The sequence below is a fragment of the Phacochoerus africanus genome, chromosome 3 (genome assembly GCF_016906955.1).
Source record: "Phacochoerus africanus isolate WHEZ1 chromosome 3, ROS_Pafr_v1, whole genome shotgun sequence".
Classification (NCBI taxonomy): domain Eukaryota; kingdom Metazoa; phylum Chordata; class Mammalia; order Artiodactyla; family Suidae; genus Phacochoerus; species Phacochoerus africanus.
In genome coordinates, this window is record NC_062546.1 from 56,115,333 (window position 1) to 56,141,186 (window position 25,854).

A 25,854-nucleotide genomic window follows, 5' to 3' on the forward strand; every position below is an offset into this window, starting at 1 on the left:
GGCACTCTCCAAGATGCCAGGGACGTAAGACACAAAATCTCCACCCTCGGGAGCTCACAGTATAAACTCTAGAGGAAAAGACAAACATATTACCAGATAATCTTGTCTGCACCTGAGAAAAACGCTGTAGAAGCATGGAGGAGAGGTATTTGTTACAAAGGAATTGGTATTTAAAGTAGAGAAATGAAGAGAAAACTTTTGTTTTCAGGACTCTGGATTTCTGCACCCTTCCCTAAATACTAGGAATAACTTGAAATGATCTCATTTGACCTCGCTATCAATCCTCCGGTGGTAAAGAGGAAAGATACATTTTAATTTTTACACAAGCAAAGTGAAACTTAGAAAAGATTAGCAACTTCATTCTGGTTAAATGATTTGCCCCTGAGCCTATAGTTTAAACACTACCTCGGCAGCAAAGCTAGTTTTCAGACACAAGAGTGCTCAGCATTGTGTGGTATAATTTATTTAGCATTTGCATTAGTGGGAATGGAGTGTGGGGTCTTGTTGGAAATTAAACTTTTCATATTAGACGTGTTTTGAAAAAAATAAATCATGATTATCAGAAAATCAAGTGCTGGTTTTGTGCATTTATAACTGAATCAAAACCTGTGAAATAAATTAAGTCAGTATGCAAGTTCATGGTTTATAGTCATGAACAGTCCAGTCTCAAACCCGAAAGCTGTTCTGGGAAGATAAATCTCTGTATGCCATCAGAACGTGAAAGAAACTGGTATTTACATAATAGTTAGCTTGGCCACACTATCCTATGGATCATGTAAAAGTCTATGCACGCTGGGTGGCCCCCTTAGGTTTGAAAAAAGGAGGAATTTTTATTACCCTCTCTCCAACCACACAACACACAAACCCACACACACACAATACAGCAGTAACAAGGGCAGCAACAACCTGCACATGAAAGATTGCAGCAACAATTGCCCTGTTTTTCGTTTTTTATTTTTTGGGTTTTTGGTTTTTTTTCTTTGTCTTTTTGCCTTTTCAGGAGGGTGGGCGCTCCCTCGGCATATGGACGCTCCTAGGCTAGGGGTCCAATGAGAGCTGTAGCCACCGGCCTACGCCAGAGACACAGCAACTAGGGATCCTACCCGAATCTGCGACCTACACCACAGCTCACGTCAACGCCGGATCCCCAACCCACTGAGCAAGGCCGGGGATCGAACCCAAAACCTCATGGTTCCTAGTCAGATTCGTTAACCACTGAGCCACAACAGAACTCCCCATTGCTCTGTTTTTCAAGAAGAATTTTCTGGAGTATTTTTGAAGGCTCTTCCAGAGCTGATTCAGCAGTACTACTCTGTCAATAGATAGAGGTCAGGGAACTCCTCAGCATCGTGGGAGTCTGATGAAGGTCAGTGTACCACTTGTGGAGAACGAGATGTGGGAGCAGAATGCCCATCAAAAACAAATTAAATTCCAGGAGTGCCCTAGTGGCCTGGCAGTTAAAGACCTGGCAATTGTCCTTAAACTGTGGAACAGGTTCGATCTCTGGCCTGGGAATTTAGGCATGCCAGGGCGTGACCAAAATAAAACAAAATTCCAGAAAGTAATCTTAGTGCCCAATAATACATATTTTATTTATTTATTTATTGTCTTTTTATGGTTGCACCCATGGCATGTGGAGGTTCCGAGGCTAGCGGTTGAATAGGAGCTGTAACTGCTGATCTACGCCATAGCCACAGCAACGCTAGATCTGAGCTGCATCTTCAACCTACACCACAGCTCACGGCAACACTGGATCCTCAACCCACTAAGCATGGCCGTGGATAAAACCTCCGTCCTCATGGATGCTAGTCAGATTTGTTTCCACTGAGCCACAACAGGAACTCCCCAGTAATACATACTTTAAATGAATTGTGTTTATTTATAATACTGAATATTGTGTGGCCCTTAAAAATCATATTCTAATAAATATTTTCTGGGTCAATACTCAGGATATAATGGGAAATTCTTTTTTAAATGTTACAAAGTTGGAGTTCCCGTTGTGGCGCAGTGGTTAACGAATCCGACTGGGAACCATGAGGTTGCGGGTTCGGTCCCTGCCCTTGCTCAGTGGGTTAACGATCCGGTGTTGCCGTGAGCTGTGGTGTAGGTTGCAGACGAGGCTCGGATCCCGCGTTGCTGTGGCTCTGGCGTAGGCCAGTGGCTACAGCTCCCATTCGACCCCTAGCCTGGGAAACTCCATATGCCGCGGGAGCAGCCCAAGAAATAGCAAAAAGACAAAAAAAAAAAAGTTACAAAATTAATGATGATTTACTAAGGTATACATGTATTAGGCATGTTCATATAACATATTATTTCATATATCTTATATTTATATAGCATATAATTATATGTCATAAATTTAAATATTAAACACTTAAATTGGTACTAAATATATGTGCCGGGGAAACATACTCAAAAGAAATACGCTAGGGTTTACAATCCATTTTTTGTTTTGTTTTTGTTTTGTCTTTTGGCCTTTTAAGGGCCGCACCTGTGGCACATGGAGGTTCCCAGGCTAGGGGTCCAATCGAGCTATGGCTGCCAGCCTACGCCAGAGCCACAGAAATGCCAGATCCGAGCTGTGCCTGTGACCTACACCACGGCTCACGGCAGCGCCACCAGATCTTAACCCAGTGAGCAAGGCCAGGGATCTAACCCAAAACCTCATGGTTCCTAGTCGGTTTCATTTCTGCTGCCCCACGATAGGAACTCCTACCATCAGTTTTTAAATATATTTCAGCATTCAGTACAAATGAATATTTCTGTTATACTAAAAATAAACATTTGGAATGAAAGTATAATTTTCTGGTTAAAGATAAGAGATTAGAAATACGCATGCTCTTCTTCCTCTTAAGTGTGCACAAAGACAACATATTAAAAATTTTTTTTAATTAAAAGAATAAAAAGAGTTCCCATTGTGGCACAGTGGTTAACGAATCTGACTAGGAACCATGAGGTTTTGGGTTCGATCCCTGGCCTTGCTCAGTGGGTTAAGGATCTGGCGTTGCTGTGAGCTGTGGTGTAGGTCACAGACGAGGCTCAGATCCCACATTGCTGTGGCTCTGGAGTAGGCAGGCAGCTACAGCTCCGATTCAACCCCTAGCCTGGGAACCTCCATATGTCGCAAGAGCAGCCCAAGAAATGGCAAAAAGACAAAAAACAAAAAGAATAAAAAGAAAAGAAAAAAATAGGGGTTCCCATTGTTGCTCAGTGGGTTAAGAAACCAACAGTGTCCATGAGGATGCGGGTTCAATCCCTGGTCTCCCTCAGTGGGTTAAAGATCAGGAATTGCTGCAAGCTGTGGTGTAGGTCACAGATGGGGCTTGGATCCTGTATTGCTGTGCCTATGGCATAAGCTGACAGCTGCAGCTCCAATTCGACCCCTAGCCTGGGAACTTCCATATGCCGCAGGAGTGGCCATAAAAAATGTTTATATAAATAAATTAATTAAATAAAGGGGTTTGTTTTATTTTAAGGCATAAACCCATAAGAGCAAAAATAACAAAATATTGGAAGTAGAAAGCAAAATGAATGAGTCATAACAGAGTAAGTGACCTGTAAAAGCTCAAATCAAGGCTGGCAATGAGGAGAGCGAGGAAACAACATGATTTATAGCAAAAACCCACAAAACTCCAGAAATTGGTGGTAATGGAATGAAAATCTGTTTAAGAACCAGGTAGAAACTCCCCTCTAACAGTCCTCACTTCCACACCATCCAACCAGCCAGGCAGCCAACTGTTCTCTTGGAGAAGACAGGAGTTTATTTTCTAGCACAGGAGGAACAGAGAATCTCTGTATAGGATACACTGAGAGGTGGGCAACATCCTGGAAAATAGAGATGTAAAAGTTTACAAACTGAATATTGATAGTGTTTCAGCCTTTCCCCCTTTGGCTTCTAAAATGCTGGCAGTCAGCTAACATCTTCCATGCAGGAAACAGGAGGATTACTTAGGGATTTTCAGAAAAACCAAGAAAAAGGATATAAAAATACTGGCACTAGAAAATCTCCAAAGAAATAGTGTTTTCTTTCATTTTATTTGTCTTTATAGGGCTGCACCCACAGCACATGGAGGCTCCCAGGCTAGGGTGTCAAATCAGAGTTACAGCTGCTGGCCTATACCACAGCCAGAGCAGCGTAGGATCCTTAACCCACTGAGCAAGGTCAGGGATTGAACCTGCGTAGTCAGATTCGTTAAGCACTGAGCCATGACATGAACTCCAGCCTACCCTATTATTTTATTTTATTTTATTTTATTTTTGTCTTTTTGCCTTTTCTGGGGCCGCTCCCGAGGCATATGGAGGTTCCCAGGCTAGGGGTCCAATCAGAGCTGTAGCCGCCGGCCTACACCAGAGCCACAGCAACGCAGGATCCGAGCCTCGTCTGCGACCTACACCACAGCTCACGACAACGCCAGGTTCCCCAACCCACTGAGCAAGGCCAGGAACGGAACCCACAACCTCATGGTTCCTAGTTGGATTCGTTAACCACTGAGCCACGGTGAGAACTCCCAGCCTACCCTATTTTAAACCAGAGTACAGCCCAAGTTGATATGATGCTTGTGTCAGTAATTTCTAATCTATCTTTTAGGGCTCCACTCTTCAATAAAAGCATAGAGCTATGGATCACCACATTTTTGCAGGATTAAGCATGGGTAAACAATGGAAACATTCTAAAATATAAACAGCTTTCTGAATCAGTGTCTGTGGAGTATAACAGAAGACCCAAATTAAACCTTGTAGAAATTATACAGGCAAGTCAGTCAGTGGAATTGACAGCTCTGGCACTGATGCTGCTGAGGACAGAATGGATATAAAAATTGCTCAAGTTCAAGAATAAGGAGAAAGGAGATTTCCAAAAATACCAGGTGAGAACAAGGCTGGTCATAAGATTCTGGCCAGGAGTACCCATCGTGGCGCAGTAGTTAACAAATCCAACTAGGAACCATGAGGTTGCGGGTTCAATCCCTGGCCTTGCTCAGTGGGTTAAGGATCCAGCATTGCCGTGAGCTGCGGTGTAGGTTGCAGACGCAGCTCGGATCCCGCGTTGCTGTGGCTCTGGTGTAGGTGGGTGGCTACAGCTCCGATTAGATTCCTAGCCTGGCAACCTCCACATGCCGAGGGAGTGGCCTTAGAAATGGCAAAAAGACAAAAATTAATAAATAAGTAAAAAATAAGATTATGGCCAAAGATGTTTTATCAGCTAGGAATTAGTTCAATGGAACATAAGAGAAAGTACAATGTAAAGTGTCAGTACCACTTTTGTTTTCTCATGTAACAGGATAGTTCAAATGGATCATGATGTTTTCAAGAACCCACATTTTTCTCTCTTTCTGTTGAATTAGAGTTATCACGTAGCTTTTGTCCTCATGACTTTTTACCCTACTGTTAGAAGATGGTTGTTTACCTTCAAGTTATGGATAGACGAGGAAGGGCAAAGGGGAAAAAGTACATGTCAGTCAAAGTACTAAGAGCTCACCCAAAAATCCAACTCAGTGACTTCTGCTCATAGGTTATTAGTCAGAATTGCACCACATGGTGCAAGGGATATGTAGGACTTTTGGTTTGTTGACTTTAAGCTAAACTTGTTACCACTTTGAAAAATATTAAGTTCTGGTCATAAGGAAGGAGAAAATGCATACTGGGTAGGGAACCAGCAGCGTATAGCACAGATGACTTTTTTAAAGTTGAAATGTTTCAATAATAGGCTTTATTGTACACAATAAAGGAGACCCACAATTTAATCATCATTCTGGGTTGTTTTGTGGATGTGTAATAATGGCCCGTAAAAAATGGACCCAAACAAAGTAAATTATGAGGAAACATAAAAATGGAAAATGAGCAGTTACCTTGCTTTACCTTTCAGATGCTCCAGAATTTTTTTTAAAGAAAATTTGCATTATACTATCGATATTGTAGTTTGTGACAGTAAGTCAAAATATATTTCTTTTTACTTGGTAAATCTAAGAAAATATACAGAAACCTGACAATAAGCTATCCCAGAATCAATAAAAACTAAAAGTTAAATATAAAAATTGCCTTTCCATTGCATAAAAATGTAATTTTACCAGCCCAATGTATATATCACTTGAAAAAATGTAGTTGCAAAATACAATCTCTTTTATGCTTTTTATCATTTATTTTTACAATTCAAAGTCAAGAGGGAGAGGCATATATAAACTGGTTTCTTTTTTTATTTCTGAAGAAGTCAATATTTCTTTTTCATTGCCATCTGCTCTGATTACTATTCTGATTTTTACCCCAAAAGGTGAATATAACAATGTAAACATAGTATAATTAACAAAATTTTTCTTATTGTATTTCTCACAGAAAGCTGGAAGCACAAAAAATAATTACAATTGCAAATATGTTTCAAAACAAAGACCTTATTAGGAATAATAACTCTTAAATGTAAGTATTGTAGATTGACTAGATTGAACTGAATATAATTTTCAGATAAATTACAAGGATGACACTTGTGTCTGCACTTATTAAAAGGGAAGAACATTGTATCTACATGCAGTATGATCTGATTACTCTGAATTATTTGTTAGTTAACAAAAGTGATGCATAAGAAGCAGTCATTCTCAGACTAAGCTGCTCATTCGAATGACCTGAAGCCTTATTCACAGATTCCTTGACCCTATCCCATAGGCTAGGATTCAGTAGGGTATGGGTTGATTCTGGGGAATTGTATTCCTTTAAAGCTTTCTAGGTGATTTTGATATACGGCATGGAGACAACGGAATAAATCTTCAATAGCTGAAGCATTTACTATGGGTAAAACCCTGTGCTAAACTTGGAAGGAAAGTCGATACATTTATTCTTTTTTCTTTTTTCTTTTTTTTTTTTTCTTTTTTGGTCACCCTGCAGCATATTGGAGCTCCTGAGGCAGGGATCAAACCAGAGCCACAGCCGCGAACTTAGCCACAACTGTGACAATGCCAGATCCTTAACCCACTGTGCCGGGCTGGGGATTGAACCCATCTCCCAGTGCTCCCAAGATGTTGCCAATCCTGCTGCACCACAGCAGGATCTCCAGTGCATTTGTTCTTATATAGTTTATTATCTAGCTTACTGGTTCTCAATTGGGAAAGAATTTGTCTCCCAGGGACATTTTTCATTGTCTAGAGACTTTTTTGGTTGTCACTACTACGGCCAGATTGCGGGGGCTGGAAGGGTTCTGGGCGAGATGTGGAGGCAGTGCCACTGGCATTTAGTGGGTAGAGGACAACGGATGCTGCTAAACATTATATAATACACAGGACAGGCCTTCACAACCAAGAATTATCCAGCCCAAAACTCTAATAGCATCAAAGTTGAGAATCTGATTCTAACAGGAGGAATAAGAAATGCACATCAAAAATATAGGAGTTCCTGCTGTAGCCCAACAGGACTGACAGTGCCTCTGCAGGGACTCAGCAGGAACACGGGTTTGATCCCTTTGCCAGTGAAGTGGCTTAAGGATCTGGTGTTGCTGCAGCTGTGGCATAGGTCACAACTCCAGCTCAGATTTGATCCCTGGCCTGGGAACTCCATATGCTGTGGGGCAGCCAAAAAAGAAAAAAAATATATATATATATATAATTCATGAGAGTTCCCTGGTGACCTAGCACTTAAGGATCTGGCATTGTCATTGCGGTGGCTTGGGTCACTGCTGTGGCACAGGTTCCGAACCTGGCCTGGGAACTTCCCTATGCCATTAGCACAGCGAAATATACCACATACATGGTATATGTATATATGTATGTACGTATATGTATTATATATGGATATGGTATATACATGGAAGATCCCTGACCTGGGACCTTCCATATGCCATGGGGGTGACTGGAAAAAAAAATAGAGAATATTAAATGTTGATAAGCATGTGGGACAACTGGGATATCTACATACTTCTTGTAAGAGTAGAAAATGGTAATCAGTCTAGAAAACTGGTTGACCATATCTATCAAGGCCGATTTGCATACTCTATAATGTAATACTTTCACCCTTAGGTATACAGTTAATAGAACAGTACACTTTTGTGCACCATAAGATATGCACCAGAATGTTCACAGTAGCACTCTTTGTATTAGTAAAAAATCAGATACAATAAAAAAGTCCATTGATAGCAAAATGGATTTTTTAAAACTGGGGTTTATTTATATGATGGAATAATATAAGCAATTCAATTGAATGAACTACTGCTACATAAAAATGTATAGATAAGTAGATGCAAACTATTGCATTTAGAATGAATAAACAATGAGATTCTGCTATATAGCCCAAGGAACTATATCTGATCACTTGTGATGGAACGTGATGGAGGATAATGTGAAAAAAAGAATGTTCAACTGATTACTTTGCTGTAAAGCAGAAACTGACAGAACATTGTAAATCAAATATAATAAAAAAATTTAAAATATATAAATATCACAAATGTAATTGAGTGAAAAATGCCAGACACAAAAATTATATGCGGTATAATCTCCTTTATATAAAGATTTATATATGATTTATATACATAAAGATCATGAGGGAAAAGTTGATCTATGGAGTTGCAAGTCAAAACAGTTGTTACACTGGAGGAAGAGAATGAGTGGGGGTTTCTCACTCTTTTAGTGGCTGTAATATTCTATGCCTTGGACTAAGTAGCAGATCTCGTAACCCATACATCTTTTCATTTTTCTGTATACTATATTTGAATAAAAACATATACTTAATAGCATGGTGATAAGTGGTAAGAAAAGCAAAGCAGGAAAAGGAATTAAGAGAGGGATGAGCTGGCATAAGAGATATAACATTATATAAAACAAGGATCAGCAGAAGTTCCTGTTGTGGCTCCGTGGTAATGAAGCGGACTAGTATCCATGAGTACGTGGGTTTGACTCCTGGCCCAGCTCATCTGTTGTTGCCATGAGCTGAGGTGAAGGTCACAAACTCAGCTCAGATCTCTAGTTGCTGTGGCTGTGGTGTAGGCTGGCAGATGCAGCTCAGATTCAACTCCTAGCCTGGGAACTTCCATATGCCACAAGCATGGAACTAAAAAGACAAAAAAAAAAAAAAAAAAAACAGGGGTCAGCAAACATTTTCTGTAAAGGGCCAGATAATATAATACTAGGCTTTGCAGCTGTACGGTCTGTGTCAACTCTGCCATTATAGCACAAAAGTGGCCATAGACAGTAAGTAAATGAATGAGTGTGATTATGTTCCAATAAAAATTTATTTATGAATACTAAAATTTGAATTTCACATAATTTCCAAACCATTATTTTCATTTTTATTTTTTCCAACCACTTAAAAATATCATACCTGGAGTTCCCATCATGGCTCAGCGGTAACAAACCCGACTAGGATCCATGAGGACTCAGGTTTGATCCCTGGCCTTGCTCAGTGTGTTAAGGATCCAGTGTTGCCATGAGCTGTGGTGTAAGTCACAGACATGGCTCGGATCTGGTGTTGCTGTGGCCAGCAGTTACAGCTCCAGTTCAACCCCTAGCCTGGAAACTTCCATATGCCTCAGGTGCTGCCCTAAAAAGATAAAATAAAATAACATAACATAACATTAAAATAAAATTAAATTAAATTAAATTAAAATAATAAAATAAAATAACATAACATAAAAATAAAATAAAATAACATAAAATAACATAAAATAAAATATCACACCTTTCCTAGCTCTCAGGCCATGCAGAAAGAGGCCAATGACAAATCTGGCTTATGGCCCAATGTTCACAACCCCAAACAAATGGGGTGGTCAGAGAAGACCTCTCTAATGGAGTAATTTTGCACAGACCTCTAAAAAAATTGAGATAGCAAGTCACATGTTTACCTGGGGGCAGAGTTTTCTCTGGAGTGGGAAGAGTGAGTGACAGGGCCCTGAAGTGGGAGTTTGCTTGGTGTGTTCCAGGAGCAGCCTATATGGCCAGAACAAACTGAGCAAAGGGCAGTGGGATATGACATCAGAGCAATAACAACCCACAATCACATAGAGCCATACAGAAATAGGTTTTTAGCAAAATAACTTCGGCAGTCAAGAGGAGCATGATTGAAAAGAAGAGGTTCCCATCGTGGTGCAGTGGAAACGAATCTGACTAGCATCCATGAGGACACAGGTTCGATCCCTGGCTTTGCTCAGTGGGTTGAGGATCTGGTGTGTTGCCATGAGCTGTCACAGACATGGCTTGGATCCCACACTGCTGTGGCTGTGGCATAGGCCAGCAGCTACAGCTCTGATTCGACCCCTAGCCTGGGAACCTCCATATGCCCTGGGTACAACCCTAAAAAGACAAAAAAAAAAAAAAAAAAAAAGAAGAAGAAGAAGAAGAAATGTTGGAAGTAAGAATGAAAGCCAGAAGTTCTAAGAATTTTTTCCAAAGGGAAGACAAAAGACTGAACCAGCACATGGGTGAGATGGAGAGAATGATGTAGGAAAGGATTCAAGTGGTTTTTTTTTGTTTGTTTTTTGTCTTGTTTGTTTGTTTTTGTCTTTTTAGGGTGCACCCTCAGAATATGGAGGTTCCCAGGCTTGGAGCTATAGCTGCTGGCTTAGGCCACAGCCACAGCAACGCTAGATCGGAGCCACATCTGCCACCCACACCACAACTCATGGCAACGCTAGATCCTTAACCCACTGAGCAAGGCCACAACCTCATGATTCCTAGTCGGATTCGTATCCGCTAAGCCAGGACAGGAACTCCAGATTCAAGTGTTTATAACTGTTCAAACCCACCATTGTAAAGACACATATTGAGTTTATTTGAAGCTTCATAAAATGAGACTATAATAAAAGATCTTTCTTCCGTTTTCTTCTTTGTGCCTTCATTTTTTTTTTATTGTTTTACCAGAAACTTCAAACCAAACTAGGTTACAATAATGATGTTCTAGATAAACTCAGAATTTCCAGGTAAAGGAGAATGGCAACCAAAAGTAATAGTCATTTTTTTTTTTTTTCTTTTTAGGGCCACGCCTGCAGCACACGGAAATTCCCAGGCTAGGGGTCAAATAGATGCAGCTGCCAGCCTACACCACAGCCACAGCAAGACGGGACTTATACTCTCGTCCGTAACTCAAGGCAATTCTGGATCCTTTAACCCACTGAGCAAGGCTAGGACTCAAACCCTGGATACTAGTTGACTTCTTAACCCACTAAGACACAATGGGAACTCCAAAAGTAATAAACTTTTTTTTTTTTTTTTTTTGACCACCCTGAGGCATATGGAGTTCCTGGGCCAGGGATCAGATCCAATCTGCAGTTGTGACAACGCTGGATTCTTAATCCACCGGGCCAGGCTTGGGATTGAACTTGTGTCCCAGAGCTCTCAAGAGGCTGGTGATCCCATTGGACCACAGCAGGAACTCCATGATAGTCATTTTTTAAATGTGACCCATCTTCAGACTCATTGATGTACTTGTTCCTGGTGGAAAGTTTGCTTTAAAATTTCAACCTGAAATGAGATTATGATGCCTGGCACTTATAACTGAACAAATGACTTGCCTATTTGGGTTTTTTACTTAGCAAAAACAGCTTTTGATTGAACTTTAGCAATCTAATGTTTGTTCTCTTACCTCTGTTACCTCTTTTATAACATCCATTAGATACTAACAACATAAAGGCATGGAAATAGATATCTAGTGGTTATAATGGGGTAAAAAGTAAGGTGACAGGAAAAAAGATTACTGAAAGCTTTCATTAAATGTCCTGTTATTGTTTTGTATCTTTTATGTAGAAGATATATCTTGGGTAATGGGCTATGCCCTTTCAATCTACAGACTAGAAACATAAGAATTTTAACAGCACAGACAATGCTGTGCAGGTATACTAAATATGATCTTTACCCAGTTTATTGTATAGCTTTCCCTCACAGGCTGGTGAAAAGGCAAACATATTTAGAGTAATCACAAGATAAGAGAGATGCAAATTAGAAATAGATAAATTTAGGTAAACAAAATTACTGAAACTCTTAACTCCATAAGTATTCACAGAAAGTGCCTGCCACGGGTCAAACACTGCCTATATTCTAAATTATATAGATAAATAAGAGTTTATATCTTACAAGAACTGATTATATTTTAGGAATGATTTCAAAGAAAATATTTGCAAGAGTATGAAGTGCAGTGATTAAATCTATTACATGTTTTTTGGTTTCGTTTTGTTTTTTCATCTTTCTTTTTATGGTTGCACTTGTAGCATATGGAAGATCCCGGTCTAGGGATCAAATCAGAGCTGCAGCTGCTGGCCAATGCCACAGCCACAGCAACACCAGAGTCGAGCAGCACCTGAAACCTATACCACAGCTCGTGACAATGAGTGAGACCAGGGATTGAACCCCCATCCTAATGGACACTATGTTGTGTTCTTAACCCACTGAGTCATATTAGCCGACTCCTCAGTTAATATTGACATGCCAATTCGTACATAAATAAACCAAAGCTCCAACAGGTTAGTTCACATTTGCAATGTTATATAGCTGGCAAGTGACAGATTGAAACCTGGATGCAATGCTTTTTCCCTAGGTAAAAATTTAATTGTTTTTTTCACCCTCTTTATACAGTCAACAAATATTTATGTAGCAACTACCATGCACAAGGCATTATGAAGGCTGAAGAAATAGTATTAGCATATTTCATTTAGCCATCACTTGGAATAGGAATAGCTTAGTACTTAAGTCGATTGGCTGTCTAATTTCAGATTTCAACATCTCATCTCTATCCATATCTATATATATAATGTCATATATATAGACTCAGGATAAAGTTAATTTAACCTTTCTGTTGTCATTAAATAAAACATGGGCATTCCTATCAGAAAGTTTTAAAGAAGTAAATGGTACTCGCAGCATCTCCTGATGATAATTTAAGTGACTAGCCAGAAAAAGGTTATCACCCCACCAAAAACACTCTACAATGTTGGTAAATAAATGTCAACAGTAAGAGGAATTCCTAAAATCCAGTGAGTTGCATGTCACCTGATTCCATAAATACCAGTCCCATTGGTATTCTAATTGATTTTTTTTTAAAGACTTTGTCTCAAGAATGATTGACATAAGGGAGTTCCCATCATGGCACAGTGGAAACGAATCTGACTAGGAACCATGAGGTTGCAGGTTCGATCCCTGGCCTCACTTAGTGGGTTAAGGATCCAGAATTGCCATGAGCTGTGGTGTAGGTCAAAGACCTGGCTTGGATCTGGCATTGCTGTGGCTGTGGTATAGGCTAGAAGCTACAGCTCTGATTTGACCCCTAGCCTGGGAACCTCCATATGCTGGAGGTGCAGCCCTAAAAATATAAAAAAGAATGGTTGACATCATGCTTTTGACAAAAGCTTTTAAAAGGATTACTAAAACTAGAACAACTACAATTTATTCTTATGATTAAGACGGAAAAGGAAAGGGAAGAAAAAGGCACAAAATAGTAACAAATATGATCTGCTATCATATTGTTTATGGTAGTGAATCACTTTCTTAAGCCTACTTATGGTTTTCTCCACTAACCTGTTTTCACTTACTCTTAAAAGATTGTTTTTTAACTTCATTGAGTTAAAAAAAGATTGTTTTTTGAAGCTGACATTTCTTGTCTCTGATTTATAAACAAAGGTTAATATATATGTTGAAATGTAGAGACAATTTACCCATTTGCTCCTAGAATTAAATTTAGATAAAAAAGAAATATGTTCAAGTTTCATACCAGTGTTTGGAAGTAGATTACAGGTAGCCACAGACAAAGCATACTGTCAAATAAATATTTTCAGATAATGTAAATGTTGAAGAGGCTAAACGTTTCTGGTATAAATTTTTATTTTTTTTATTTTTTTAATTAATTTATTTTTTATTACTCAATGAATTTATTACATTTGGAGTTGTACAATGTAAATTTTTAAATACATTTAGAACATAATTGTTAGACACTGATCAGACTGAAAAAGTTAATTAGCAGTAGAGGGAAGAGTCTATGCGGTAAGGGATATTTTGAATTTAGAAATCGAAATCTTCTAAAGTAGAGTTTCTTAGTAACCTTACTCCTGTTGAACGTAAGTAGGATGAAAGTCATTTTATCTCTATAAGCAAGCTGTGGACAAAAAAATGGAAGATTAAATATCTGATGGAGTTCCCTTCATGGCTCAGCAGTAAACAAATCCGACTAGGATCCGTGTGGATGTGGGTTCAATCCCTAGCCTCACTCAGTGGGTTAAGGATCCAGCATTGCCATGAGCTGTGGTGTAGGTGGAAGACGAGGCTCAGATCCCATTGCTGTAGCTGTGGTGTAGGCCCAAAGGTGTAGCTCTGATTCGACCCCTAACCTAGGAGCCTCCATATGCCTCAGGTACAGCCCTAAAAAGCAAATAAATAAATAAATAAATATCTGAAACTGAAATACTGAATGTTTATTTTACTTTTTTTAAGTAAAAATACAAGCTGATATTTAAACAAATACAGTTCCTCATGCAGCAATGTCAGAATGTCCATGTAAATCTTCATTAGCTCAACTTTCACACATTTTAGTGTAAAATTTCTATAAGTTTATGAAATGTTTATGTTTGTAAAATATACTATGATCTACTTTTCTCATTTAAATTGTTTTGTTTGCTTATTGCGCCTGGGTGTAGGGTGTGTGTGTGTGTGTGTGTTTATAGTGAGTAGAACATAGCCAGAAGCGGTAAACTATTTTTGGAGAAGAACTCATTTTTAATTTAAATGTGGGCTTTACAGACAAGAATAAGAAGCCCTGATTGCAGTTAATTTCAGCAAATTAAAAAGAGCCTACGGGGAAAACTGACTAGTAACGAAGAAATGCAATCAAGTGTGCAACAATATTGATCTTCAAACACAAAGCCGAATGGATAATAAAATACAGTTTCAAAAACCCATTCATTTTTGTTATGAGGATAGAGCAGATGCTGGTTTAAGCACCAGAATAAAACAAAAAGCCCATTGATTATTACAGCTGATACTGACAACATTGGATATACATAACCCTCCATAGTTTGTAATTGTTTGTGTCCTCAGGCAAAGTACTAACCCACAGTTGGCACTGGGCCACTCTTATCTGAACAGACTCTCACATATTAAATATTTAGGTTTCAGTGAGTGAGGAAAAGAGAAGGAAATCAGATAGATTCAAGGGATGTGTGCAGAAGCATTTGTCAGACTATAAAGACAGCATGTTCAAAGCCCCTCTTCTACTCCCCTTAAAACTTCTCTTGTCTTTGTTTGATCGACAAAAGTCTCCTGAGTAAGGAGTTTATAAATTAGGCCAAAACAATGACTTTGACATGAATGCTGTCTTAATTCCTAAACACAAATATTATGTTTCGGATTAGTTCTTACAGCAGTTCTTACACCTTCAACATACAAGGATGTTTGTCAGTTCCTTCTCTAGATCCTCATGGTATTAGAAGCAAGACTAGCTCATTCAGACAGAGGAAGCATAAGGGGGTCTAGAATGATTGAGAATAGGGTGATGATTTCAAGACTTAAGTGTTGAACTTTATTGCTCTAAGAGCCTGTCTTTCTTCCATTCTTCTTCCCTTCCTTCCTTCCCTCACTCAATCATCAAAATTAAGACAGTATAACCAGACTCTAATCTAAGAGCTTAAATCTGGTGGGGCCTAGGTCACTGTTGGTGAGGGACAACTCTTCTATGTTCTTGACCTATTCGTGGTCTTATTTTTTCATGGCTTCTCTTACAAACTTTTGTCAGTCTTGAACATGATTTTAGCATAATACCTTAAATGCATTGAATAGGTACACCTTTTGGAAAATATGTCCGCCCCTCCCCCATCTAATTATATTTCCCAAGCTAGCTGTTATGGAGCTACCATCTGTCAGAGAGAAACAGAGAGTTGATAACTAGTTTATGGTTTTTAGTGAGGCAAGTAAGTATTTATTTAAAGAAATAAGAAAGAGAAGACAAATGCAGAGAAAGCACAGGCAGGAGCAGTCTGGGGGCAGGAGTGGAGAGAGAAAGACACAGACAGAAAGAGCAAGAAAGGAAGAGAGCGAGAACTAGTTTTTAAAACTAGATGATTTCAGAAACTGAAACTTGCAAAACCAATAAAAGGCAATGTGATAGGAGTGGGTTTGGCATAGAGTGCTAAGTTGTCAGGAAAGCCCACTCAAATGATGAGCAGAAGATTGCCTTATCCAAGATCTGAGTGAATAGCTTTCTACATAGAAAAAGCAGCAAGTGCTAAGGCCCTGAGGCCAGAACGAGTTTGGTATATTGAAGGAATAAAAAGAAAACCAGTGTGGCTGGAAAGAAGCAAGCTATTAGAGAGTGGAAGGATTGATATGATATTGGTTGAAGATGGAGACAAGTACTAGAAAGGGAGAACTTACAAGGCTTAGCAAGGAGATTAGAAAGTGTGCTTAGTTTCATGAGAAGCCATAGAAAGCCAGGGATGCTTAAATAATTAATTACGAATTATTCATTTATTTATTTACTTTTTTTTTTAGAGCTGTACCTGCAGCATATGGAAGTTCCCATGCTAGGGGCTGAATTAGAGCTGCAGCTGTCAGCCTAACCACTGCCACAGCAACACAGGATCTGAGCCCTGTCTTTGATCTATACCACAGCTTGAAGCAACGCCAGATTCTTAACCCACTGAGCAAGGCCAGGGATCAAAACTGCATCCTCACGGACACTACATCAGGTTCTTAACCCTCTGAGCTACATGGGAACTTGGGAATTCTTTAAATGAAGATATTGTACACAAAGCTTGTGAAGCAAGAAGCCATATCTTTTATATACACTATTCTTTTTTTTTTCTGGCCCACAACCTATGGAAGTTCTTTGGCCAGGGATCAAATCTGAGCTGCAGCTGCAACCTACGAAACAATTGCAGTAATGCCAGATCCTTAACCCGCTGCTCCAGGCTGGAGCCACAGCAGATTCAACATCACATCCTTAACCCACTGTGCCACAGTGGGAACTCCTCTTTTTTTATATAAATTCATGCTCTAATGTATTCTCCCAAAATGGAAATAGCTCTAGTTTTTAGTTTCACATGAAAATAGCAGAGATATTTTGGCCTCTAAAAGTACATGTTTTTATAACACTCTAATTTTCTTTACCACATCAATTATATTTACACTTGTAGAAAATCAGAAATTTTAATAATTATCAGATTTTTGCCTCGTGTAGAGATTGAGTGGTTAAACCCATAGCACATCCAGAAAATATTAAAATGAAAATTAGTATAATCAAATAACCTTTATTTATTTAACATATGAATATTTGCTGGATCATTAAAATTTCTCTGCTCTATACTTTCTGTATAGTAGCAACATCCTATTGTTGACAAATTAAGGTGTTCCAAGTTTCAAGAACTTCTTTTAACTCTATACAAAAATCCTCCTATTTGCTTAAATCTTTAATTTACATGGACCTGGTTCAGTCCCTGGGGTCTGTCTTGTCTCGATATGTAAATAATATCAAAATTGAGTTTTTACAGTATCGCTCCTCATCTGTTATGGGTGGGAACTATGTCCCTTAAAAGGATATGTTAAAGTCCTAGCCCACACTACCTCAGACTGTGACCTTTTTTAGAAATAGGATCATTGCAGATATAATCAGTTATGATGAGGTCATATGGGAGGCGGGTGGGCCCCTCATCCAATGTCCTTTAAAAAGAAAGCATATGTGAAGAGAAAATCTAAAAACAGAATTACCATTTGACCCAACAATCCCAGTCCTGGGCATCTATCCAGAAAAAACCTTGACTCAAAAAGATATATGTACCCCAATGTTCATTGCAGCACTATGTACGCTAGCCAAGACATGGAAGCAACCTAAATATCCATTGACAGAGGAATGGATAAAGAAAATGTGGTACATATACACAATGGAATATTACTCAGCCATAAAAAAGGATGAAATAATGGCATTTGCAGCAACATGGATGGACCTATAAATTATCATCCTAAGTGAAGTTGGTCAGGAGTTCCCATCGTGGCTCAGTGGTTAATGAATCTGACTAGTAACCATGAGGTTTCAGGTTTGATCCCTGGCCTTGCTCAGTGGGTTAAGGATCCAGGGTTGCCTGTGAGCTGTGCTGTAGGTCTCAAACGTGGCTCAGATCCTGGGTTGCTGTGGCTCTGGCCTAGGCCGGCAGCTACAGCTCCGATTAGACCCCTAGCCTGGGAACCTCCATATGCCATGGGTGCAGTTCTAGAAAAAGGCAAAAAGAAAAAAAAAATCTAAGTGAAGTTAGTCAGACAATGAGACACAAATGTCATATGTCATATGCTATCACTTATATGTGGAATCTAAGACAAGGATACAATGGACTCCTTTGCAGAATAGAAACTGACTCACAGACTTTGAAATACTTAGGGCTACCAAAGGAGACAGGTTTTGGGGGAGGAGGGATGGGTTGGGGGTTGGATGGAAATGTTGTAAAATTGGGTTGTGATGATGGCTGTACAACTATAAATGCAATAAAATGCATTGAACTTTTAAAAATTTTAAGAAAAATAAAAGAAAGCAAATGTGAAAAGACAGATATGCACACAGGGAGAACTCCTTGTGAAGACATGAGTTGTGCTACCTCAAGCCAAGGAAATATCAGCATCTAGGAAAGTCACAGAACAGATCCTTCTCTAATACCCTCAGGGGAAGCATGGCCCTGCAGACACCTAGATCTTGAACTTCTGGCCTCCAGAATTGAGATAATAAATTTCCGTTGTCCTAAGCCACCCTGTTTATGATCCTTTGTTACAGCTGCCCAGGAAACAAATATACAGAGTTTTCAAGGCCAAATTATCCTTAGATGATCTAAACAGAAAATGCATCAGTGAGTCCTAATCATAATCCCAAGACATTATCATGATGCCCAGCATGTTGCAACTCAAGTCACAGAGAAGGAAGACACAGGTTCAGGAGTCCTGTTTAAATGTGAATTTCAGGTAATCATATAATATTTGAAACCCATTACACTAAAATTTGTCATGTATTTGAACTTCAAATTTACCCAGGAAACCTGTGTTTTTATTTGCTAGATCTAGCAGCCCTAAGAAAGGGACCACCAGGAAGTAAACATTCCCCTGAGTGGGGTGATGAGGGGAAGATGTTTTCACTTTCTTCTCAGGCTTATCCCGATGGTTGATGCTTAACAAGAGTTGGTCAAATGAAATGCAAGCGATAAATACTCACCCTTGGTCAAGTTCAGTGATGTGGGTTTGGAAGAGTCAAACCAAAAAAAAAAAAGGGACAACTGAGAGAATCAGAGGAGCAAAAGGATTGCTAGAAGATTATGGTAAAGGTGTGGCTAAGTGACTCTTGGAAATGGAAGATGAAGGAAAATAAATTCTCCTTTGATACTGCATGTCCTCTGTGACATGGTTTATTAACCCAGTACAAATACTACTTTAACGCACCAGAGATTATAACCAAGAAGGTAGAAAAAGAGTGATGAAAAAAATAATGTGTAGTTTCCATTTAATAGTGGAAGGAGCTCATCAAAGTTCTGAGGTGTGACACAGATATGAAAAATTATTTTGAGAGTGCTAAACAAGTTACAGCAAAATTTCCTGGCATTAATGTTAGAGCATATGAATATGTCCGCTCTCATTTGATGTTTGTGATAGAAAGAAGGATGATGGAAGGACTCAAATTTAGATAAATTTATGCAAAGACTGCAAAAGAACATGCAAAAATGGATCTGGCAAACAGAAAGCCCAGAAGCCCCAAGATAAATTAGTCTCAAGAAAATTAATAGATGTAAATTACACCCAAAAAGAGTGAGACAGGAAAATGAAGTTTTCAGTAGGAAAAGAGCCAACAACAGGGAAGATAGGAAAGCAAGTAAGTTTCAAAATGATGTTGAAAAGGCCTGAACAGGACTTTGACTTAAGAAATAGAATTAGGAGTTCCCATCGTGGCGCAGTGGTTAACGAATCCGACTAGGAACCATGAGGTTGCGGGTTCGGTCCCTGCCCTTGCTCAGTGGGTTAATGATCCGGCGTTGCTGTGAGCTGTGGTGTAGGTTACAGATGCGGCTCGGATCCTGCGTTGCTGTGGCTCTGGCGTAGGCCGGTGGCTACAGCTCTGATTCAACCCCTAGCCTGGGAACCTCCATATGCCTCGGGAGCGGCCCAAGAAATAGCAACAACAACAACAATTACAACAACAACAAAGGACAAAAAAAAAAAAGAAGAAAAGAAATAGAATTACTTTCTTGAATTGCAGGATTCAGTATCAAGGAGTCAATTAATAGTCAACGTTAGATCTAAAATTTGGTTAGGGAGTTCCCGTCATGGCTAAGTGGTTAATGAACCCAACTAGTATCCATGAGGATTCGGGTTTGATCCCTGGCCTCCCTCAGTGGGTTAAGGATCCTGTGTTGCCATGAGCCATGGTGGACGTTGCAGACGTGGCTCGGATCCCATGTTGCTAGGACTATGGCATAGGCTGGCAGCTACAGTTCCAATTAGATCCCTAGCCTGGGAATCTCCATATGCCACAGGTGTGGCCCTGAAAAAACAAATAAATAAATAAAATAAAATTTAAAATAAAGTAAAATAAAATTTGGTTAGGAGGGCCCCAAACAATAACAGGGAAAACTCCTGCATTCATGGGGAAATAAATCCAAGTGAAATTACTTATGCTGGAGAAATTTTGTTTGAGAAGTGAAATGGATCATTGCCCATTTCAATGGTAAAGACAGTATTGTTTTCCTTAAAATGAGGAGTCTATAATATATTTTCCACTAGAACCTGCAAAACTGAAGCCAATGAATACACCATCTATGTCAATAAAAGGACACATCAAGGAAAGTATAAAGTATCCTACAAGACCCTTAGGGTCAAAAATACCTTCTGAATATGTGGTGTGCTTAAGACTCCATCAAAGGACATGTTTGGACAAGTGTACGCCCTAAGTATCAGAAGAATGTCAGGATCAGTAATGCCTCTGCTAATACTGATGAATGCACCCCAGACTCTCCCACCTGAGACCAGAAAATCCATGTAGAGTTACATCCAAAAACACTAAAGGAAGTGGAAAATACAAAAAAGGTAAACATGTTTGTGGAGGAAAGAAGAAATATCTGGCTGCCTTCTTCAGGTCTAAGAGATGACGCATTAAATATGCAAAGCAGGAATTTCCTTATAGTGCAGTGGATTAAGAATATGGCGTCATCACTGTAGCAGTCTGAGTCACTGCTATGGAGGAGTTCTATCCCTGGCCCAGGAATTTCTGCATGCTGTATGTGTGATCAAAAAAAAAAAAAAAAAGTGCAAAGCAGTTTCTAGCATGATGGATGAAACCTGCTTCCCACTGAAAGAGGAAAAAAAAGAGGTAATCCCTATGGCCTTTTCCTCAGAAGAATAAAACAAAGAATAGGGATATCCTAGGTATACCACATAGTTCCTTCTCTGTTTCTTGCTAGTGGTAGGTAAAAATATCCTCTTGCATTTGCCTAATGCTGGTATTTATTAAAGCTACATATAAAAACATTAAGTTATGATAAAGGAAAACAGTGTTGGTAAAAAGTATGGAATGACCTTGCACAGGTCATGCTGAGAAGAAAATTTCATCATACAATTATATATCTTAATATCTATGTTAGGATTATTTGCCACCCTAATGACATTTATCAGAAAGCTATGAATAGAACATTTAGCGTTTCAGTCATTTTTAGAGGATACAAAAATAAAAATAAACAAAAATGTGGAACCTGCCTATCTTCAAACTCCAAGAGTCAAAATCTCTAATGGGCAATTAAACATGATCAGAAACACAAAAGAGAATCAAAATCAAACTGTAATTTAAGACAAAAAGTGGCTAAATGCCACTTAGAGAAGCAGAGGTAAACTATTATCAGAGTTCTGAAAAAAAAATGCGGTTTGGAGCTTAGCGGAAGTTAGGTCTGTGGAAATGTGGGGAAGGGCATTCCAATGGGAAGACAGAATCTTAGAAAAGTATTTCTTCAACACAAACAGGAAAATCAAAGCTTTGAGCTAGGAAATAAGTATTTTGGTGGGGCCTCAGGATATGTAACATGCTGCCTCAGAAGTTCATATATTTACTGGGAGTTCTCGTTGTGGCACAATGGTTAACAAGTCCGACTAGGAACCACGAGGTTGCGGGTTCAATCCCTGCCTTTGCTCAGTGGGTTAAGGATCTGGCATTGCCGTGAGCTGTGGTGTAGGTTGCAGACGCAGCTCAGATCCCATGTTGCTGTGGCTCTGGCGTAGGCTGGTGGCTACAGCTCTGATTAGACCCCTAGCCTGGGAACCTCTACATGCCGCAGGAGTGGCCCTAGAAAAGGCAAAAAGACAAAAAAAAAAGAAGAAGAAGAAGTTCATACATTTACTGTGTCACACTTTTTCACTGCAGTGACCCCACTGGTGAAGAACACTAAAGGGTGACATGGGTGATCACCCAAAATGTCTCACCTCAAACATAAATTTTTTTTAATTTCAAAAATTCATGTGAATTTTAATAATATTGAATACTATATCTGGGTAAAATTAAAATGGGATCATTAGTTACCAGTTGTTAGTTATCAGGTATTCGTTATTTCAAATCAACAAGCCCAACTAGAATCTATGAGGAGGTGGATGTGATCCCTGGCCTCGCTCAGTGGGTTAAGGATCCAGTGTTGCCGTGAGCTGCAGTGTAGATTGCAGATGTGGCTCAGATCTGGCGTTGCTGTGGCTGTGACATAGGCCAGCAGGTGGAGCTCCAATTCGACCTCTAGTCCAGGAAGTTCCATATGCCACAGGCGTGACCCTAAAAACAAACAAACAAACAAACAAAACAAACTTGTGCACAGATGTTCACGGCAGCTTTCTTCATAATAACCAAAAAGTGGAAACAACCCAGTATGCCTTAACTGATTAGTAGATAAATAAAATGTGGTCTGTCTGCACAACAGAATACAAAGGAATTAAGTATTGCTACATGCTACCACATGAATGAACCTTGAAAATGTAATGCCAAGTGAAAGAAGCCAGACACAGAGGGCTATATTTAGTAGGATCCCACTTAAGTGAACTGTCCAGAAGAGGCAAATCTTGAAGATAGAAAGTAGATTAGATTTGACTTAGGAAGAAACTTTGACCTTACCCCCGATTGCCTAAAAAATGTGGAGGACATTTTCCAGAAAAGGGAGCGACCATCATAGATAACCTACCGTGAACTAGGTGTGTAGACAGGGAGGAACCTAGCAAAGTTTGCTCTAATTCCTCTCAGTGTCCCTTTGTCTTTGCTGACCCAGCAGACACTTCTTTACCAAACATTTGCTCTTTCATCTTCAAGTGAATTGCCTGCCTCCCCTCTGAAGTCCCAAATCACTACCTCGACATCCTCTTTTGTCTTTAGCTGAAGATAGTTTTTAAGGTGAGAGTTTCAGCCTATTTGGTGGGTTACCCAGTTTTCTTAGATCTCTCTCGTGTGCATATGTTATTAAGCTTTTGTGTGATTTTTCTCTTCTTAATCTGTTTTATGTCAACTTAATTCATAGATCGGCCAGAAGAACCCAGAAGGGTAGAGGAAAATATCTTCCTCCCTGATATCCCCTTTTTCAGTGAAGTTAATACCTCATGCAGGGAGTTCCCGTCGTGGCGCAGTGGTTAACGAATCCGACTAGGAACCATGAGGTTGCAGGTTCGGTCCCTGCCCTTGCTCAGTGGGTTAACGATCTGGCATTGCCGTGAGCTGTGGTGTAGGTCGCAGACGCGGCTCGGATCCCGAGTTGCTGTGGCTCTGGCGTAGGCCGGTGGCTACAGCTCCGATTCAACCCCTAGCCTGGGAACCTCCATATGCCTCGGGAGCAGCTCAAGAAATAGCAACAACAACAACAATAACAAAAAAAAAAGACAAAAAAAAATACCTTATGCAGCACTGGAACACAGGTAGCACTTATGACCAAGCTACCTGATGATCTAGTTTAGCTTTACTAGTTCCCATTGTGGTGCAGCGGAAACAAATCCAACTTTAGGAACCATAAGGTTGAGGGTTGGATCCCTGGCCTTGCTCAGTGGGTTAAGGATCTGGCGTTGCCATGGGCTATGGTGTAGGTCGCAAATATGGCTCGGATCCCACCTTGCTGTTGGTGTGGCATAGGCCGGCAGGTACAGCTCCGGTTTGACCCCTAGCCTGGGAACCTCCATATGCCACAGGTGTGGCCCTAAAAAAAGAGACAGAGGGGTTGTTCACAGCTTTGATCTCCCAGCCTTCTGGGTGTGCAGAGTGGGAGGAGCAGAGGAGGAATTTCTAAGTGAAAGCTGTGAAAGCTCAGGTAGCTCCCCATCAGCCAGCATCTCTCTCCTCGCCCCAAACCAGCTGGTTCCCAGCCAGCTCTGACACCAGTCACGGGCCACCACTGAGCTGAGCTTCCTGCCCTGCAGTTGCAACAGGGCAAAGAGTGATACTAGAAACCTCCCTCTGCACTCTCTCTTCTGTGTTGCCAACACTCTACTATTTGAAGCCACCACTTACTAAGAGCCAAGACAACTTATTTTGCCCAGTGGGGTTTCCATAATTGTTACTTAAGTCTGACATATTAAATCTCCCTCTTTGTGTTTTCTGTAGCATCTCTAGGACTGAGATGGGAGAGAAACAAGTGCATGTTAAGGGGCTAGCCTGTCGCTAACCAAAGCCCCCTGCATTATAGTTAATTCCTACCCAATATGACCATTTTGAGGATTACTGCTATATGCAGAGAAGCAAACAGGAAATGTTCAAGAAAGTGATTATTTTTATATGTTTATTTTCAAGGTCGTAGAGCTAATCAATACCAGCATCAGGATTGTGGCGTGATACTTTAGCTCCATATTTAATAGTTTCCACTTTAATGTTGAACTTTTGGTATGCATTAGACATTCCAAAATGATTATTGAAGAGGATATTTTCAATTACTTTAGTATCATAATTTATTAAAGAAAGAGAGTAAGGAGGTATCACTGGGGCATCCTTGGCCATTTTTTTTAATAGTTCACATTTCATTTTAGCATATTTATTTTGTGAGCATATTCTATGTTTAATAAAATAAAGTGCTTGGTCTACAATGCTATTTCCTATTTTTCATTTCATAAGAGTTCACTTTTTTTGCAAGTGTGATAAACTATCTTCAGGTTTCTAGATAAGATTACAACTATAACTTTTTAAAACCTAAATTTTTGTTGTGTCCAAGCCATGAAAATACATCAGAAGAATGAAGAACCTAGACTTTTAATCACCCAGATTATTAGTACTTCTATAAAAAGCTTTTAAATGGCAAGAAGATAAAATGTTAAGTGTGGATGGTAATTACTTGCCTTTATCTCTTGTGCCAGGTTTCAAACCTCACCATATGGGTGTTTGTGCAAGATTAAATAGCTATTCAAGTGTGTAATGGGGTATAGATACTAAACTGAACCAAAAGATAGAGCATGGAATAGGTCAGAGGAGATCAATTCTATAGAAATGGAACATGAAAAAGCTGATAGATCTTCACCATTCCAGTCATATATGCATTTTGCCATCCATTTAACAAAATAAAGAAAATCCTACTTTCTTGATTATTTTTTATAGGCAACAAAGTACGATGGAGTAGGAAAGAAATCGGGACCAAAAAAATAGAGGTGCCATCTGAAAATGCCCTCTAGAACTGGGATGCCAGAATAGCGTGAATTGCTCAGGACAGTTCAGCTTAGGCATTCATAATTAATATTCCCCAGGCTCCATGTTTTACTCTAAAAAACAGCCCAGTTTGGTTGATAAATTATGTGGTCATCTTATCTGGAGTAGTTTTTGATAGCTGTTGTCAGAGTTGCCTCAAAAGAATTTCTAAAGGTGGCAGCCAGAAAAGATACTTGAGAAGAAAGAGGGTTATCTGGCTGATATTTTAACCTCACACTATGAGAACAAAGATTTAGACTATCTGAGCTC